Consider the following 20340-nt stretch of genomic DNA (forward strand, 5'->3'; position numbering starts at 1 on the left):
GTTTTGTTGGGATGATAATGTATTTGAGTTGCAAAATCAGTGTACAACCAGAAGATTTATTGCTATATCGGGGAGGTTTCGGGCAAATAATTTCAGGTGCAGATTCATTAATGTGTATGGGCCCTCGGTTGAGGAAGAGAAAGAAAGTTTTTTTGAAGAGTTAAGCACGTTCATTGGAGGACATTCTGAGCCTATTTGTGTTGGAGGGGACCTTAATGTTTATCTACATGAAGATGAGAAGATTGGTAGAGCCCAAAACAGGAATTCTATAGAGATTTTCAGTCGATTTCTTCTTAATACAGGTTTCATTAATTTGCCATTGAGTGGAGGTAGGTTTACTTGGGGTAATAATCAAGATTCCCCGACCTATGTTAGGTTGGACAGATTTTTGGTTGATAGCCAATTCTTGGATGCTTTTCCAGATTTAACACAATCGTTGTTGCCAAGATCATTGTCAGATCATAATGCAGTAATAATTGAGAATGGAGGTGTTAATTGGGGGAAAAAACCGTTTAAACTGTTTAATTACTTGATGGATGAGGTTGGATTCGAGGATTTGGTTCTTCAATTCAAGAATGTAAAGAGTTACAGAGGAATGATGGAATTTTTAACATTATGAAAAAACCAAAAATGCCATTAAAAATTGGGCAGGGAAGAGAGATAAGTTTCTTGGAGCTTTAATTTCAAAATTAGAATTGAAGATTCAAAAATTAGAAGTGGAGGTTCAACAACAACAAGATGGTACTCATGATGAGAAAGCAGCTGAGTTGAATGACTTAAGGTCAGAATTATGGAAGTTGCACAAGATAGAGGAGCAGATTTGGTTCCAGAATTCTAGATCCAAGTGGGTAGAAGATGGGGACAGAAATACCAGATTCTTCCATACATGTGCTTTAGTTAGGCGGAAACAAAATGCTTTGAATGTTATTAGTAGCAGGTGTAATGTTATTCAAGACCCAAATGTTATAAAGGCCACTGTTAAAGAACACTTCTTTAAGGCGTTTAATGACAAATCGACCTTAGAAGTGAAAGATTTTGGGTTGGATTTTTCCAGTATTTCAAGTCAGCAGAGGTTAAGTTTGGAGAAAGAATTTACTGAGGAGGAAATATGGGATACTTTAAAGTCTTGTAATAGCAATAAACTCCCGTGGCCAGATGGTTTTAATTTGGGTTTTTTCAAGAGATATTGGCATGTACTTAAAGGAGAGATTATGAAGTTCTTCCTCAACTTCTATTCGGGGAAAGATTGGGATCATGGCATCAACCATACATTTATTACTCATTCCTAAGGTCTCTAACAGTGTTGATCTTGATGATTATAGGTCTATAAGCTTAGTTGGTGGATTATATAAGATCCTCTCTAAGTTTCTATCGAGGAGATTGAGGAGATGTATTTCAGACTTAATTAGCCCAACAAAATTTGCTTTCACCCAAGGGAGACAAATATTGGACTGTTCTTTAATTGCGAATGAAGGAGTGGATTACTGGAGGAAAAATGGTCTTAAAGGTTGTGTTTTCAAGGCAGATTTCAAGAAAGCTTATGATTCGGTTGATTGAGACATTTTGTTTCTAGTAATGGAGAAAATGGGATTTGGTTCCAGGTGGATAGGTTGGATCAGAAAATGTGTAACCACTGCCTCAGTTTCTGTTTTAGTGAATGGAGTTCCTACTGAGGAATTTCCAATGGCTAAAGGACTTAGGCAGGGGTGTTCACTATCACCTTTGTTGTTTAATTTTATTGGAGAACTTCTCAATCTGCTAATTTTAAAGGTTGTGGCACAGTGACTGTTTTCTGGATTGGTTATAGGCAGGGATTCGGGTGCTTTCAAATTATCTCATTATATTTTGTGGGGCGTCTAAGACGCAGATTTTAATTGTTAAGAGGGTGCTTAGAGTGTTTCAAGTAGTTTCTGGTTTACAGCTCAACTTGAAGAAAACTAAACTGTTTGGTGTGAATTTGAATGAATAAGATGTTCAGCAGTGGGTTAATTCTATTGGATGTTCTGTGGGTTGTTTTCCCTCTGAATATTTATGATTGCCTTTGGGAGCTAGTAGTGTAACACCCTCAACCCGTATCCGACCCGTATACGAGTCTGGGGTGTCACATTGACTTTTCAAACTTTGACTCTTGACAAAAATTCAAAGAAAATTTAAAAACTTTCATTTAAAATAAAAACTGTTTATTTACATAAATTGACCAAAATAACCAAAATCGATCAGAGCATATTCAGCTCAATCAATTAGTACATGCCAACTATGTTCAAATTAACCAAACACATTTAAATCATTTATTTTTCTGATCTGAAACGTTGTAAGGAAAATGTTGACCGGTCTTGCTCCTCTAAACTTCTCTTCTTGCTTTCCAGAACCTACATGTGAAACACTCACACGTTAAGTCTATGACATAGTGAGGCATTAAACACATTAAAGTAACTTTAACTACTTAATCATGCATGAACATATCATATCGTGCTATCACACAAAACAATATAGCATTTCATGTAATCAAATGTACACATATACACATCATCATATCAATTATATAATATAATTCATATCACAAAAGCATATACTTTACACGTAATATCTATGTTTATTATTATCTCTTTGTTAGCCCATGTACATCTGTGAGAACTGTAGATATGTGAGTCTATTGAGGTTGTGCACTATGCTGTCACCACATCTCGTATGGGGTCCCACCAGAGGCTATGAATTTTGTCCCGAAGGACCTATGTACTGTATTTGTCCCGAAGGACCACTCCTTAAGAACCATATACATATTTCAATGGATCACATAAGTGTCTCACAAGACCCTGTAAATGTTCCAAAGAATACATATATGTCCCGAAAGACTACGTAGAACCCTCGACTCTTGGCATGCCAACTATACCTCTAGCTCTCTTTACACATAACATGGGCATTTTCACTTATATCATTTCACATATACATTTTCATATCACCTGTTCATATAAGCTCATAGCTTCTTTCACATATACATGTAGACATATAGCTTCTTTTCATATAATTCATATCACTTTTCATATAATTCACATGTTCACATATAACACCTATGACTATATTCATGCATAAATAATAATCATATCACCCATATTAATATTCATAAAATCATGTAATCAAATGTTGGAAGTAAACTCATCGCGAGTCTTTTCCACACAAATCATATACTAATGCATATGCACTCACCTGAGCCTCACTAAGTTCCAATTCACTTTTGTGATTTTTCCTTTCTTTCGATCGAATCTTAACTTGATGATCGGTCCGGAACTTGTTCATGTTCGATATCTACATAATCATACATTGATACATATCAATATCTAATTGATATATTCTAAACTATCACTCCAAAGGATAAAAAGAAAGCTATTTTCAACTTTTAATAGAAGCATGCATCGATGCACTACCCCATGTATCGATGCATCCTTAGACGGGTGCATCGATGCACTATCTATGCATCGGTGCATAAATCCCATTCGATGTTTCCATTTTAATGGGTGCATCGATGCACTCCCGGTGCATCGATGCACTCCCTGTGCATCGATACACACTGAACAATTTCTAGAGATTTACCCTTGATGCATCGGTGCATCTTGAATGTGCATCGATGCACATAGCTCAGAATTCAATTTTAATCCCGAAAATCTACTCAAATCCACTCAAATGCTTCATCTTTCATCCCCTATCATGTTCTCTACTCACATACACATATTCAAACTCATTTATATTCATTAATCACCTCCTTAACATCAAAATCCTATTCTCCATATGTAATTAAAGAATTACACTAAATTTTCAACATGTTCCAAAATCAATTCTATTGCTTCTAACTTCTTAATTAAACCCTTGACAAGTCAAATTCATCCTTGGAACTTCAAAATCCTTTTTATAATAAAAGTTTATTTATAAACCCTTAATAGAAATTCCTTTCTAATTCTCTCTCTTTGGTGTTTTAAACTTATATAAGCTTTCCTTAAGCTTATATAACCCCTAAAGACTCAAATCCAACTTAAAACTTTCAAGAAATCAACAGCTAAATCAAACTTACCTTTACTCTTGGCTTCCACGTGAAGAAGAAGAAGAAAGGAGAAAAGAACTCTGGAGAATTCTCTCCCTTTCCACTTGTATTTATCCTTACCAATCCCATTTTTAATTCATTTCTTGGTCAATTGACCCTTTTGCCCTTTATTTCCTTTAATAATTACTAAATATCCTTCATCATATATATCCAATAATCATTGAACTATTTCATTCTTCTACTTTAGTCACCAAATTCTGAAACTTTACAATTTGGTCACTAACCCGGTATTGCGGATGTTACAAGTAGAAACTCTATAGCACTTTGGAGTCCGGTGGTGAATAAATTAGCTGGGTGGAAGGCTTCTTCACTATCATTAGCAGGAAGGTTGGTTTTAATAAAGTTGGTTCTATGTTCGCTCCCTACGTATTTTTTATCTTTATTTAAGATACCAGCTTCGGTACTTAAATCTCTCAACTCCATTATGTCGAATTTCTTATGGGGAGGGGGAATAGGTAAAAATAAGATACATTGGGTTAACTGGCCGATTGTGAGCAAGTCAAAATTCGAGGGGGGTTTAGGTGTTCGAAATCTTATTTTCATGAATAGAGCTCTTTTAGCAAAATGGCCTTGGAGGTATGCTAATGAAAGGGGGTCTGTTTGGAGGGAATTCATTTGTTCTAAATGTAATATGGATCCATCTTGGTTAATGTTTGACAGCAAAGTCCCACAAAGAGTATCTTGGATTTGGAGATCGGTGGTTAAGAATCACTTTAAAGAAGACAGTATTGGCTCTAAGTTTAGAAGTTTGAATGCTTTTCGAGTTGGAGATGGCAAGGTGATTAGGTTCTGGCATGATAGGTGGGCTTTGGATTATCCTCTTCTAATTATTTTCCCGCGATTATTTTCCATTTCCACAAATAGAATGGGCAAACTGTTTGAATTTGGGAATTATAGCTCATCGGGATGAAGTTGGGATGTGCAGTTTAGAAGAAATTTAAATGACTGGGAAGTAGAGCAGTGGGTGAATTTGATGAATGTTATTTCCTCTGTTTCTCTATCTATGGAGTTTGCTGATGGGGTGATTTGGAAAGGTTCTAGAGATGGGGTGTACACTGTTAAATCTGGTACTAAGATTTGTTCATCCATCAATTATGATTCGGAAGAGGTATATTTTTGGAAGAAGATTATTTGGAGGGGTCAAATTCCACCTAGAGTGTAGTCCTTTAATGTGGCAGGTGGTGTTAGGGAAGCTGGCTGTTAGGACAGAACTTGTTAAAAGGGGAATTCAAGGAATTGTAGACATTATGTGCCCTCTTTGTAAGAGGGAGGAGGAGTCTCCCTCGCACTTGTTTTTCACTTGTTCGGTGGTGTGGCCGATTTGGAACAAATTTCTGAATTTCTGGAAGATTAAGTTTGTTTTTCATGTTAATGCTAAAAACTTCCTACTAGCTTGGGCTGATTTGAAGTCTACCTCTACAATTTGGTCTTTTATTCCTGGGGCAGTTCTGTGGACTACTTGGAAAGTTAGGAATCATATTGTGTTTGAAGGGGGAAAGTTAGATTTGGCTGAGTATTTTTTCTTAGCAAGGTTTAGACTAGCTTCTTGGTTCCTTGCTAAGTACAAAGAGGTTTCTATTCCTAAGGATTCTTTGATTTCAGATACCTCTTTAGGGGATTTGTGCTCTCTCAATTCTAATCAGCTTGTAACTATATTGCCTTGGTCTCCTCCTCCTAAAGGTTTTGTAAAGTTAAATGTTGATACTGCTACTACAAGAGATTGGAAGAAGAGTGGGATAGGTGGTGTGTTAAAGGACTCCTCGGGTTTGATTGTAAGATCTTTCAAGGAATCTGCTGGTCCAGGTCCTCCAACTTATATGGAATTAAAAGCTATTCAGAAGGGTTTAATGTTCTATGCGAATTTACGAGAGAGGAAGGGTCGTCTCATTATCGAAAGCGACAGCAAGGTGGCTGTAGACTGGATTAAGGAAGTGGATTTAGTTCCTGATGTTTATGCTTTTTTGATTAGAGATATTGTTCATAGGCTTAACGTTTTAGAAGGTGTTGTTAGATGTGTTAATAGGACAACAAACTTAGAGTTTGATGCCTTAGCTAAAGCAGGAATTGGTTGATTCTGTGTTTTTTTTGTTTGGATGTTTTATGCTGTTTCGAGCTTATTTGGTTTTGTAGGGGTGTATTAATGGTTGTATCTTATGTAATTGTATGGTTCAATAAAATCCTAAGGCACTCTTTTCCCCGTTCCGCTGATTAAGGAGATTACTTATAAGCTCCATTAATCAAGAGGGAGTTTTTAACGAGGCCTGAAATTCTTATAAAAAACAATATACTCTCTTTTAGATTTGTCTTTCGTGAGAAAGGTTCAGGTAGTTCTACTATGATCATCAATAAATGAAATAAACCAATGAGCCACATTAATGTTTTTGGCACAGGAAGGTCCCCGAAGATGATGAGAATATGTGTATTGATGCCAGGTTATACATGGCGAGTATGTTTGGCAAGTTGACAAATTTAAGAGGAAAAGGTCTTTGGATTTTGATTACTAAACAGGTGAGGAAATAATTTTGCTAGATAGTCAAAGTTTGGATGACCAACTACAGACGAAAATGCAATAACATAATTGGATCTAGAACAATATAATTAAGAGAAGTTGTAGGAACAAAGTTGATTACATGACTTGAATGAACTTATCTATGTAGAAGAGAGTTCCCTTAAGCAAGTAAAAGCTATCACACAATTTGGTCTTTTGACTACAATTGTTTCCAAATTCTTTCTTTTCATCAATTTCTTGACTCCTTTATACTCTCATTAATATTTACCCTCAAAATACTTTAAAATAATATTATGAATGTATTTCATAATTTTAGATTGCATTTGATATTAAATAACATTATAATGTGAAAAAATAATATATATATATATATATATTACATGATTAGAGAAAGTCAAAGAATTGGAACAATTCCTTGCCATAATACTATAAATAATTATAATAAAATTAGTATTGAAACTCAAATAACTTGACTCGAATTTCTTAGACCGGACTTGAAAAAATTTCAAGTTAAGTTTGAGCTGTAAAATACGACTCGTCAACTCGAATAACTTGAAATTGTTTGACTCGATTCGATCGAGTGCTCACTCCTATTGGCAACAAAGGAAGTGGTTGATCTCTTAGGCATCGTGGGGTTGATGGATTCGTCGCATCAGTTTGTTGTCATTGAATCTGTGGTTTAGGATAGCAGTGGTTGGATTTTGATGATTTTCTTATGTTAATAACCTAACCGATACCATGTGAATATTCTAAGAAGGAAGGAAGAGAATTTCAGAAGAAAGAAAGAGAGATTTCAAATGAAAAGCGGAGAATTTTCGTTTGTAGTGCTTGCTTTAAAAATAAAAAATTCAGCCTGCTTTTATAGGTTGAGAATTACAAAAGTAGAATTTAACTAGGTATCTTTTTCTTATCCTTTATCTCATAAAAAAACTCATCTTCTAAACAGATAAATCTCAATTTTAAGTAAATTAGAACTCAGAATTTAGAATGAACAAAACCTTCTTTTCTACTAGTTACATCACAACAGCTTTCCCCAAAAACAAATTTTCAAATATTTTGAGGCCAAAAGAATATTTTAAAAAATTTAAGGGCCTAATGATAATTTTCCCAAGTTTTTTGGGGCCATGGTCCCCACTGAGTTCTGCCACTGCATACATGTCCCTTGATAATATTAATAGTTGAAGCTGACAAATTGTGGTTGCTAAGTTAATAATGTCTTGTGCGTTCAAGTAATTTTGTACTTAATGCAGGGTGATTTCAGACCAGTTTTACATGAACTTTTGGCATCTCATCCAGGGCTGGAGTTTTTACAAAGTACTCCAGAATTTCAGGAAAGATATGGTATGGCAACAATCATTTGAAAAAAATATATAGTTCATGTAAACATGTAGTGTCACTGAATTGGACTTATTAGTCCTAGCATTTGTTACTAGGTCTACCGTAGCAGTAGAACTATTGCAACATTACTTGGCATTTTGCAAACTGCAATATTACTGTTATGTCTGTACTGTGCTGTCAACATCAAATCCCGTTTCCTAATGTGATATGATTGGTCTAATTATGGGTATAGTCCCTCTATTATGTTGAAATTTGAGATTTAATCCTTCTCCTTTAATATGGTCCCTCTGATTTTTATAATGTTATTAGAAGGTTCAAATTGATAACACTTTCAATTGCTGCTGTTAAAGTGATGACGTGGATTTCATTGAATCTGCTATTATTAACACTGTTATCAATTAACAGTTAATATGTTAGCACTTTTTTTTGATAGGAAAGAAAGACCTCATTAAAACCCCCCTTCTTAACTAAGGACCTTATAGAAAGGTCATTAATCATAGGAAGGAGGGAAAGAGTGCTTTGGAACTTTTATAAATATTGAAAGTTACATAATAGTTAAAAATAACACTAAATTGCTTGACATAAGACTGAAACACTCCTCCCATCATAAAAACCTACACACAAAATGAAGAAAATCATAAAAAGACCCTTACAATCACCCAATCCCTTCCTTAGCTAAGATATCTGCCTCTCCATTACACTCCCTAGGAATCAACCTAACTAAATGAACCTTATCACTAATAAGCCTTGAAATCTGAAAAACAATAGGCAAGAAAAAAATAGGTGCCAGATCCGTAGAATGAATCCATTCCACTGCAGACGAGCAATCACTTTCGACGATCAACCTCGCTACTGAAGCCCACTTAGAAGACAGAAAAATATCCAAGCCTCTTTTTATAGCTTTTAATTCAGCCAGAGGGGGGATTGCTTGCCCAATACTCTCTGAGAAAGTCAAAAGAGTGCAACCATTCCAATCTCTTAATAAACCTCCAATACCTCCACCCGAATCAATCTGCCTAACGGCTCCATCTACATTCATCTTTAGGAAGTCTACTGGTGGGGGTAACCAGCGCAAAACAACACGATCAATAACATTACTAGAAGAAACACCATCTGCTAGAGATGGATTACCAATCAGCACATCTTGTATAGTAATACCCGGAAATTTGGCTAGGAACCATTTAGCAATCCTGAATCTAACAATGAAGAATAGTGACACTTTGTCAATAGGAGTTCCTTCGAAAACCCTTGCGTTCCTAAATTTCCATACTGACCAAAAGATGGCTCCCGGAATTAACTTCCAAATCGTAGATTTCGCCCTCAACTCACCCCAGGAACAAAGAAGAGGAGGATCCTGTGGTAGAACCATGGCAATATCCCAGAAATTAGCTACCTTATTCCATAATTCCCAAACCACCATACAAGAGATGAATAGATGCTGCACAGATTCCTCCTGATTCTTACAATAGGGACACAGAATATCATCCCTAGGGGTAGACCTCTCTGACCAACTCGACTTTGACAGCTACTTTCTGATGAGCAAGTTGCCAAGGAAAGCTTCCACCCGAGGTGGTGCAAAGCCCTGCCAAACCCCTTTCGTCCACACTGCAGTACCCCCAGACATAATACCAAGAGTATTCCTACAAGATTTAACTGAGAACAATCCATCTCCACTAGCAGTCCACGATAAAAAATCATCCACAAGTTCTGAAAGTTGAATATCCTTCAACTTAGACATCAACTCCAACCATTGGACCAATTCCCAATCACACAAATTTCTCCTGGTCTGGACAGTCCACACCCAACCACTCGATTCGAAGCTGCCAAACTCCTCAACTTTCCCCTTTTATTAGGAGAGAGCACAAAAATTCTGGAAAAAGGAATTTCAGAGGACAGTCATCCGCCCAAAAGTCATTCCAAAAAGAAATAGACTTGCCATTTCCTACTTTCAATTTCGAATTTGACCTTAGACAATCTCCCACCGAATCATCCTTCAGATAATTATTAGCTATTCCTCTCAAAATCCAAGATGAACGAGGATGAGAGACCTCCCTAATAGACAAAGAATTGCTACTGACCTTATGTCTGCTACACAGCACGCCTTTCCAAATGGAATTTTTGTCATTGGCAAATTTCCACACCCACTTACCTAGAAGAGCCCGATTAGTGAGGTTCAAATCAAGAACACCTAATCCACCACAATTTATTGGTCTGCATACCAAGCTCCAATTCACCCAGTGGATTCTCTTCTTTCCCTCCTTATCACCCCATAGGAAATTGGCCATTAACGAGTTTAACTTCTTACCAATAATACAAGGCATTCTAAACAAAGAAAGGAAAAAAATTGGTAAGGAAGATAACACCGATTTCAGTAAAACAGTCCTACCGGCCAATGACAAACATGAGGCTTTCCACCCAGCAAGTTTGGCACTAAAGTTCCTAAAAACTGGATCCCAAAGAGCCTCTGAATTCTTCTTGGCACCCAAAGGAAGGCCCAAATATTCTGTTGGAAAGGAACCTACTGAGCAACCCACTTGTGATGCCCAATCTTTTAATTCATCGTCCTCCATGTTAATCCCAAACAGCTTACTCTTTACCAAATTTAAATGCAGACCTGCCATTATACTAAAAATCCTCAACACCCGTTAACGTTCTTGAGCTGAGAAATCGAATCTTGGCAAAAAATGATTAAGTCGTCAGCGAACTGAAGATGAGACAGCTTAGTAGTATTATCATTTTTGCCTATTGTAAACCCCTGGAATAGTCCCTTGTCCACTGCTTTAGAAAGCATCAAATGAAGCAACTCACCCACAATGTTAAACAATAATGGAGAGAGACTACAGCCTTGTCGTAAACCTTTTTCCATTGGGAACTCATCCGAAGGAGACCCATTCACAAGAATTGAAATCGAAGCTGTTGAAAGACATTGTGAAATCCAAGCAGACCATCTGTTTCCAAAACCCATCTCTGTCATTGCTCTAAATAAAATAGGCCATTCCACAGAATCATAGGCTCTACGGAAATCAACTTTTAGCACTACTCCTCTCAACCCTTGTTTTCTCCAATAATCAATTCCCTCATTCGCAATGAAGGCACAATCCAGCAACTGTCTCCCCGGTATAAAGGCGAACTGAGACTGACTAATAACGTCACCAACACAACAGCTAAGTCTCTTAGATAGCACTTTAGAGAGAATCTTGTAAAGACTACCCACAAGACTAATTGGCCTAAAGTCCCCCACAATATCCGAATTAAGTTTCTTTGGAATGAGCGTAATAAACGCATGATTAACCCCATGTTCCCAATCCTTGCCCAAATAAAAATCTTGAAAAAACCTCAAAACATGCTCCTTTAGAGTCGGCCAGCATTTCTTGAAGAAGCCCATTGTGAAGCCATCCGGACCTGGAGCTTTAGAGCTGTCCGAACAGGCTATCGCTTGCCAGATTTCCTGTTCATTGAACTGCTCCTCAAGTTTTGTAGATTGACTTTCTGTCAGCTTGGCGAAATCCAGAGATAAAGCTTCCACTTCCATTATAGACTTGTAGCTGTAAGCATTCTTAAAGTAGTTCGTAATATGTGCCTTTATCAAATCCGGATCTGAAACAACAGAACCATTGATCATCAGACTTGTAATTTCGTTCCTCTTGCTCCTGTTTAACGCAGACAGATGAAAGAGAATCTTGTATTTCTATCCGCATCCTTTATCCATTTTGTCCTAGACTTCTGAAACCAAATACTTTCTTCCACCTTATACAACCTCCAGAGATTCGTTCTGAACTGAGACAACTGATCCCATTCCTGTTTTGAGAGAACAACGTCTTGTGCCTTAAATTCTAAATCCTGGATCTTCAATTCCAAATCTGAAATAGACTCTGCAATCCCATGAAACTTACTTCCAGACCAATTTCTTATTGATTTTTTTGTACCTTGTAAAAAACTGAAGAATCCCCTTCTGCTCTTACTCCCCCTCCAATTTTCCAAGGACGATTGAACCAACTCCTCAAAACCTTTCTCCTCTAGTAGATAATTAAAAAATCTGAACGGTTTAGGACCCCAATCTACTGTTTTTTTCCTCCAATAAGACAGGATTATGATCAGATAAAGACCTAGGTAATAGGCTCTGCACGACATTCGGAAAACTTAACAGAAAATTCCCAGATATAAGAAACCGGTCAAGTCTGACCCAAGTAGAAGTCTCTCTTTTGTTACACCAAGTAAACCTTCCCCCTACCATAGGGAGATCTATTAAGTTAGTTTGCACCAGAAAATTTCTAAGAATATCAATAGATAGCCAATTCTGAGACTTTCCCAACTTCTCAGCCGGATCAAGATACACATTTAAGTCACCCCCAATGCATACTGCCACGGTTTGAGCAGCGACAAAATCCAACAACTCCCTGAAAAATTCCTCTTTTTCTGAATCAATGGAAGGACCATAAACATTAATAATCACACTCTTCATTTGAATTCTTAAACCTTCCAAAAACTGCTATGAATCTGCCCGTTAAATGGCTGTTTGAAACTTCGAAAACCATATCATTCCACAAGACCAACAGTCCACCTGCCGAACCCACTGCTGGAACGAAAGTTCCTCCATTAAGAAACCTTCCACCTAACCTCCTCCACAATGCCTGAGAACAAAATTCTAACTTAGTTTCTTAGATGAGAAGAATACACGGCTTATGCTTCTTGACCATATTTGCTACAGCTCTAGATTTCTCCTTTTTACCCAAGCCCCTGACGTTCCATGAAATTATCTTAATCTTCATCATATATACACGAAAAACAGAAAATCCTCAGAGTAAAGAAATAAACCAGAAACCTATTCCCCCGGGCTCATCCCTTCCCTATCTTTAACCAAGCCCTCCTCAAGATTAATAATTTTTTCCAAGAATATCTTCTTCCCCTCTTTGAATGAAATACCTAGAATTTTACTAACTTCCCAGGTGGCCAAAGCCTCCTCCAAGAAAATCGAGAAAATAGAGGAAGACACTGTACGAATGCTAGCCACATCCAGAGCTTCCCTAGTCAAGATCCTTCTCCTTCTTCCCTTCTCCTTCCTACTCACTGGATTACACTGACTCCCAGAACCAACCACTTCTACACTCTTAGCCTGCTGAAAGTTGTCTGCTGCTGAATTGAAACTGGATTCGCCTTCCACCTCTACCTCTGTGGGACTTCCCTCCAAAATAGTGGGAAAAGAATAGTTACTTAGGATAGGCTTACTGATATTCTGTTAAGATCCATCAACACAAAGGTCGTACTGCCCCCTCCTCTCGACTTGGGTTAAACCACACCTTTCTGTTTCTAGATCTTCTATAAACTCTAGATATAGCTCCACAACTCCACCTTCCAATCGATGCATTTCTAATGTGCATACTCCTAGACAACTGTTCTAATGGACTCCAACTTCTTAAAACCTTTTGCAAAAGACCCTTTGTTATGCCCTGACCCCTGAATGCTACCCGTGGTGACTGTCCTTGCTTCCCTTTCCACCACTGCTTCCTCTACACTGCTTACTTCCTTGGCCAGCACTTCTACCGCCTCTAACATATCTTTATTTGACTCTTTTAGAATACCACACGGCTGGGACTGAAATCTAGCCTTGTCCCCATCACTTATCGAAAATGAGTTATGATCTGATGAAACAGTAACCAAATTCTGCTCATTGGGTTCAAACAAAACGTTTTGCTGTTGCTCTCCTACTGCCTCCACCCAAGACTCTTTAAGTTTACCATAGCCCAATTTATTTAAAATCGAAGCTGGCCCAGAAATAGAAATTCTAGAATTATTTGAATTGGGCTCACTGGATTCCTTTGACTGGGCTTTATCACTTTCATTAAGAAAGACATTCCTTAACCCAAGACCTCGAAAATCCCCTTCCAAATTCAAATTTTTTCCAGGAAAGTCTGACACCTTCGCACCACTATGTTGACCTTCATTTTCCTGCGACATTAAATGCTGCCCCCTTTTGCCGCCTGCCAAATCTGCACCATCCACCCTTACCAATCCTTTGCCCCCTGCCTCTGATGTACCGGCTTCTCCTACCAGCCTCCTGTCTACTTTGTCCCTAGACTCCACAGCTAGTAATTCTAGACCGCCCACCCCTCCTGAGTACCGATCCTCTTCCTCCTTTGATGAAGCTTCATCTCTGAACTCACCTTCTCCCGCCACCATAGAATTTTTTGCAGAAAAACTCTCCTGATTTATACTAACCGATCCCACAGTAATTTTGACCTTAAAAGATCTCTCATACGAACCCAATGTAACAGATTCCTGAATATCGAAAGGACTGGCCACCCTCAATAGAACTCGTGCTACCGCCATGTCCTCTTTTCTGACCGTCGACTCATGAAAGCATACCAGCTTCCCCCATCTTAATACAAGTTTTTCCAGAAAGGGGATATTCCAGCAAAGTAAAGGGATTCCAACTAAGTCTATTGAACAAAATGCCATCGGAACACCATCAACATTCATAACCGGATCAAGCCAGTCAAACCAGAAGAACAGTTCCTCCCGCCTGCTTGACCAAGCCTCCTCAAAATCTTCCACGAACCAAACATTAGGATACATGAGTTCCATGTGAATCCCCATTTAGCTCCCTTAACCTTAATCCCCTCACCAGCCAGCCCCTTCACTATCTCCAAATCTAAATGAGGTTTGATAATCCCAGTTAAAGATCTTTTCACCCAATTATAATCATCCGGGGGAATATGCATCTCCCACAAATTCCTCATCCCAGTAACCATACCTGAGAGACCCTCTCTGGTCCTTTTACTCACTTGAACTTCCCTCCTCCCATCAACAGAGACAACTGCTTCCTTATTCGGTCTTTCATAACTGCCCGCCCTATCATACTCCTCTCTATCCTGTACGTTCACCACCTCTTTGTACGTTCTGCCGTCCCTAGGGCTATTCGGCTTCTCCAGAACCATCTGCTGCCTACCTTCCTCCCCTCTCACTTGCTTTTTTACTTCCCCCTGGAAACTTTTGTCATCAGTTGCTCTTCTCCTTTCCTTCCTATACTTTGTAACCCCCACTGAGACTCTTCTCCCATCTATCAATGTGCCATTGACATTCTGAATCGCTCTTCTACAACCTTCCTCCTTCGCATATTGCACAAAGGCAAAAGTCGATGACTTATAATTTGGTTTCACCATAAAACTTGGAATAAAAATCCTTATAACACGACCGTAAATATCAAAGATCTCTCTTAACTCTCTTCTAGTAACTCTCTTACTAAGATTATCTATGAAAACAGTCCATTCCTTATCGGAAGAAGAACGAACTGTCTCAAGCTCTCTATTTCTCTCTCTACCAGTCTCACTCATGATTTTTTTTAATATGTTAGCACTTTAACTTAAGCAATTAGCAGTTTTATCAATTTGGACCTGCTAATAACATTATAAAGGTAGAGGGACCAAAATGTTCCAAATTAGAGAGATTAAATCGCAAATTTCAACATATCATGAACTAAAACTATAATTAGACTGATATGATTCTGATCTTACATATTTTAACTTCTTTTGTTTGTAACAGCTGAAACTGTCATATACAGAATATTTTATTATATAAATAGATCAGAAAACGGGTCACCTTACCCTCGGGAGTTGAAGCATGGAAACTAATTGCTGCAATGCTGCATGTGGATGAAGAGGAAGATATTAACAAAGTATTAAGGTAATTTAGTCGGATAAAACCATGCAATGAAGTTTTATATTAGAGATCTCATTCTGCATTTGGTTTTGTTCTTTATTGATGAATTAACTATTCTAATCTTTTTGTTTGCAGATACTTTTCTTATGAACACTTCTAGTAATATATTGCAAGTTTGGGAGCTCGACACAGACCATGATTTTTTGATCGACAAAGAGAACCTTATCAGATACGGCAACCATGCTCTTACCTACGGATTGTTGAAAGAATCTTTTCTCAGGTATGAATTTTATCATTGTTTTCTGGCGTATCAGAGAACAAAGAAAAGAGATGATCTTTGTGCTCTTTCAGGTTCCAAGGAAATTTAAAAAGTAAGGTTGAGGGGAAAATGGGTTATGAAGATTTTGTTACTTTATACTATCAGAGGAGGATAAATCTTCAGAACCTGGTCTGGAGTACTGGTATACTTCCTATCCATTTCCCTAGTTGAAGCAAGTAAACACATTCTTGCCAATGATATCATACTAGTTTTAGTTGTACAGTGTTGACAGTCCTGCTAGAAAGAATGGACTTTGTTTCGTTTGAGTGGCAATCTTTAGACTCAGAAATCAGAATCATTCAGTTTTTGTTTTCATACATACTTGTTGATTGCCTGTTCAGTGTAATTCAACTTGACGATGGTTTGTTTATGATACTAAAGTGGTCACATGTTGCTAGAGCCTTATATTGACTGATTTTTCCTGTGAATCATCATCAGGACAAAAAATTGAAAGGATCCTAATTCATTCTTCCTTTTGACTGCTTTTAGAAATAGTTTCCGATCTGCCTGTCATGTTTGAAGAACTTAAATTTAGCAATCTGATTAGCGTCATTTAGGGATAATCTATATTCAATAATGACAAACATTACCTGAACCCAGTTTGTTTAATTCAGGTTTAAATGCATTGATTTAGATGGAAATGGGTTGCTCACACCAAATGAAATGCAATTCTTTTTTGAGGAGCAGTTGCACCGGATGGAGTGTATGACCAAGAACCAGTGCTATTTGAGGACATATTATGCCAGATTTTGACATGATTGTACCAGAGGTCATCCCTGGATTCGATACTGATGATTCATTCTTCTTTGACTGCATGTAGATAAGCATTAGTGCATACAACATTCTTCATGGCAGTGTTAAACAATGATTGGTTGATTACAGAATGAGGGCTACATTACTCTTCGTGACTTGAAAGGCTGCAAGCTATCCGGAAAGTATTCAACATTCTTTTCAACCTCAACAAGTTATTGCTTTTGAAAGTCGAGACCCTTTCCTTATTCGTCAGGTAATGCATGTTTAGCTTTGAACATTACCATTATTTTAAGACATAATGATAAATTGTCTCCCAACGTTCGCACAAATGGCCATTTTGTCTCATTTTCTTTTTTTAGAGTATTTTAGCCTGTAATACATGTTAGAAGAAAATCGATAGTTGACAAACGGTTAACACATGGTGCTGATTTGACATTTTCATGTGTTTAATTGTTGTTGTAGTATATGTCATGTGACTAAAGTAATGATGTAACACGTGTCACGTCACCCATAGTGATGATGTGGTATGTGCCATATCATCAACTAAGCACATGTAAAAATGCCACATGAACAACATGTTTTGACTGTTAGTTGACTAACGGTTTTCTTTCAACAAGAGGTATTTGTTATGAGCCTTGGTGTAGTATCTAGTCGCAAGTCTAGACGTAAAATAATTTTTGCTCTGACCTATGGTTAATCAAAGAAGTAAATTCGTCCTTGACAGAACCCCTTTGTGAATAATGTTTTCTAATAGAGTGATTGCTTATTTTCTTTATTTAATATTAGCAGCCTTTAATAGGCCTTTAGTGACAAAAGAATAATCCTACCCATAGTGATGATGTGGTACGTGCCATATCATCAATTAAGCACATGTAAAAATGCCACATGAACATGTTTTGACCGTTAGTTGACTAACGGTTCTCTTTCAACAGAAGATATTTGTTATGAACCTTGGTATAAGATCTAGTCGCAAGTCTAGACGTAAAATAATTTTTGCTCTGACGTATGGTTAATCAAAGAAGTAAATTCGTCCTTGACAGAACCCTTTTGTGAATAATGTGTTCTAATAGAGTGATTGCTTATTTTCTTTATTTAATAATCCTGATGAAAATAAAGACCCTTAACATATAGGATTTTGAATAGTAAGACTAAAGTTATAAAGGAAAAAAAATCTAATGTAATAGAGGAAACAAATAAAATTCTAATTTCCTACCCTTAATAAATTTAGTGTCTTCCCTAATATTGCTTCCCAATAAAGGCATTCACATCGATACTCCCTTTCTCGGAGTTTGAGCTTGTCCTCAAGCTCAAATTCAGTATAAGTTTTTTTTGTAAAACTTCAAATGATTCCTAAACGATGTCTTCTTGAGAATAACCTGTCCAATGTCCAAAACTATAGATTCCAACAAATGATTAACTCGAAATACCTCAGCAAAGAAGACAAATATAGGAGTAAACGGATGAGCCAAGGGAAGAAATTGAATGTATTTTGATAGTTTATTCACAACCATCATAAGTAGAATTTTCCCTTTTAACCTTAAGTAGACCCTCCATGGAGACATCCCAAATTTGTTGTGAAATCAGAAGGGAATGAAGCAATCTTACAGGTTGTAAATTTTACCATTTATGGTGTTGACAAACTAAACAGTTTTGCAAAATTTCTAAAGTTGCAAGCTTCATTTTTTTGATAGGAATAGAAGGTCTCATTAAAAACCTCATTCTTAGTAGTCCTTTACCATAAGGCAAGAACCGACTAGCGTAAGGAAGAAAAGAGTACCATATGGGATTTTTTAAAAAATTCTGGTCTTATTTGAAAGGTGATATTCTGAAGTTTTTTCACAATTTCTTTTTGGGGAAGGATTAGGAACATGGCATAAATCATTCTTTCATAACTCTCATCCCGAAGGGCACTAATATCGGGGGTTTAGATGAGTTCAGACCTATTTCACTGGTAGGTGGGATGTACAAGATTCTTTCTAAGTGTCTTTCGAGAAGGTTGAGATGTTGTATAAATAATCTCATCAGTGAGTCACAGTTTGCTTTTATACATGGGAGACAAATTCTAGACTGCTCTTTTATTGCTAATGAAGGAATTGATTTGTGGAGGAAGAAAGGTTTGAAGGGTTGTGTTTTTAAGGTGGACTTCAAGAAGGCTTATGATACGGTAGATTGGAACATTCTCTTTAAAGTTATGAATAAAATGGGGTTTGGTTCTAAGTGGTGCAATTGGATTCGGAAGTGTGTTACAACTGTTTCGGTGTCAGTTTTAGTTAACGGTGTTCCTTCTGTTGAATTCCCTATGGCTAAAGGTCTTAGACAGGGTTTGTTCCCTGCCCCCAATGCTGTTTAATTTTGTTGGAGAACTGCTGAATCTGCTGCTCCTTAAAGCAGTTTCTTCGGGTCTGTTTTGTGGCCTGGTTGTTGGCAACGATGAGGCTTCAGTTAATCTATCTCATCTGCAATTCGCAGATTATCTGATCATTTTCTGCAATGCCTCGAAGACACAAGTAGGAAGAGTTTCTTCAATGGGATAATGCTATTGGTTGTTTAGTAGGACATTTCCCTACGGAATATTTGGGGTTGCCTCTTGGTGCCAAGAGGAATTCGCTATTGTTGTGGGATCCGATAGTTCAAAATTTTTATAAGAAGTTAGTAGGTTGGAAGGCTCATACTCTGTCAATAGCAGGGAGGTTGATTTTATTGAAGATAGTTTTGTGCTCCTTACCTATCTATTTCATGTCCCTGTTTAAGATACCGTCTTCGGTGATTGCTAAGCTTAATTCCATCATGGCCAGTTTTCTATGGGGAGGAGGGGTGGAGGCCAAAAAAATACAATGGGTTAATCGGTCGACAGTGTGCGTAGGAAAGAATGCTGGGGGTCTTGGTTTTCTAGATATTAGTTATATGAATAGAGCTCTCCTAGGGAAATGGTCGTGGAGGTTTGCAAACGATAGGGAGACAATGTGGAAGAAGGTTATTTGCTGTAAATTTAATCTGGACCCTAATGTTCTGATGTTTAACGAGAAACTTCCTGCATATGCTTCTTGGATATGGAAATCGGTGGTCAGTAACCACTTCAAACAGGATCAGTTTGGAGTAAAATTCCGAAATTTGTATAAAGTTCGAGTGGGGGATGGAGGGAGCATCAAATTTTGGTATGATTGTTGGGCGCATGATTACCCTCTAAATTTGGTTTTCCTGAGAATGTTTGTTCTTTCGGTAAACAAGTATGGGAAGCTTAATGAGTTTGGGGAGTTTCGGTCTTCAGGTTGGTCTTGGCATGTTCAATTGAGAAGGAATTAAGTGATGGGAACTGGATCAATTCTCTGATTTAATGGCTTTAATTCAAAATATCAATCTTTCACATGAGGGTTCAGATGGGTTGGTCTGGAGAGGGAATGGGGAAGGAGTATATACTGTCAATTCGAGTGTGAAGTTATGTTGTCCTGCAAGTATAGAAGACTCTTTTTGGATGAAGTACGTTTGGAGGGATTGGTGCCTCGAAAGTGGAGGTTTTTATGTGGCAAGTGGTGCTTCAGAGATTGCCAGTTAAATTAGAGTTACAGAGGAGAGGAGTTTCAGCTATTGTTGACGTTGTTTGCCCTTTATGTAACAAGGCGGATGAATCCTCAACACATTTATTTTTTACTTGTGTAGTGGCGTGGTCTTTAT

General features: G+C 37.6%; 1 pseudogene; it reads left to right on the forward strand.

Annotated features, from left to right (window-relative positions):
- Positions 1–20340, forward strand: part of LOC120174823 — a 38804-nt pseudogene that overhangs the window by 10300 nt on the left and 8164 nt on the right.

This window comes from Hibiscus syriacus, unplaced genomic scaffold (genome assembly GCF_006381635.1).
Source record: "Hibiscus syriacus cultivar Baekdansim isolate YM2019G1 unplaced genomic scaffold, ASM638163v2 tig00112124_pilon, whole genome shotgun sequence".
NCBI lineage: Eukaryota > Viridiplantae > Streptophyta > Magnoliopsida > Malvales > Malvaceae > Hibiscus > Hibiscus syriacus.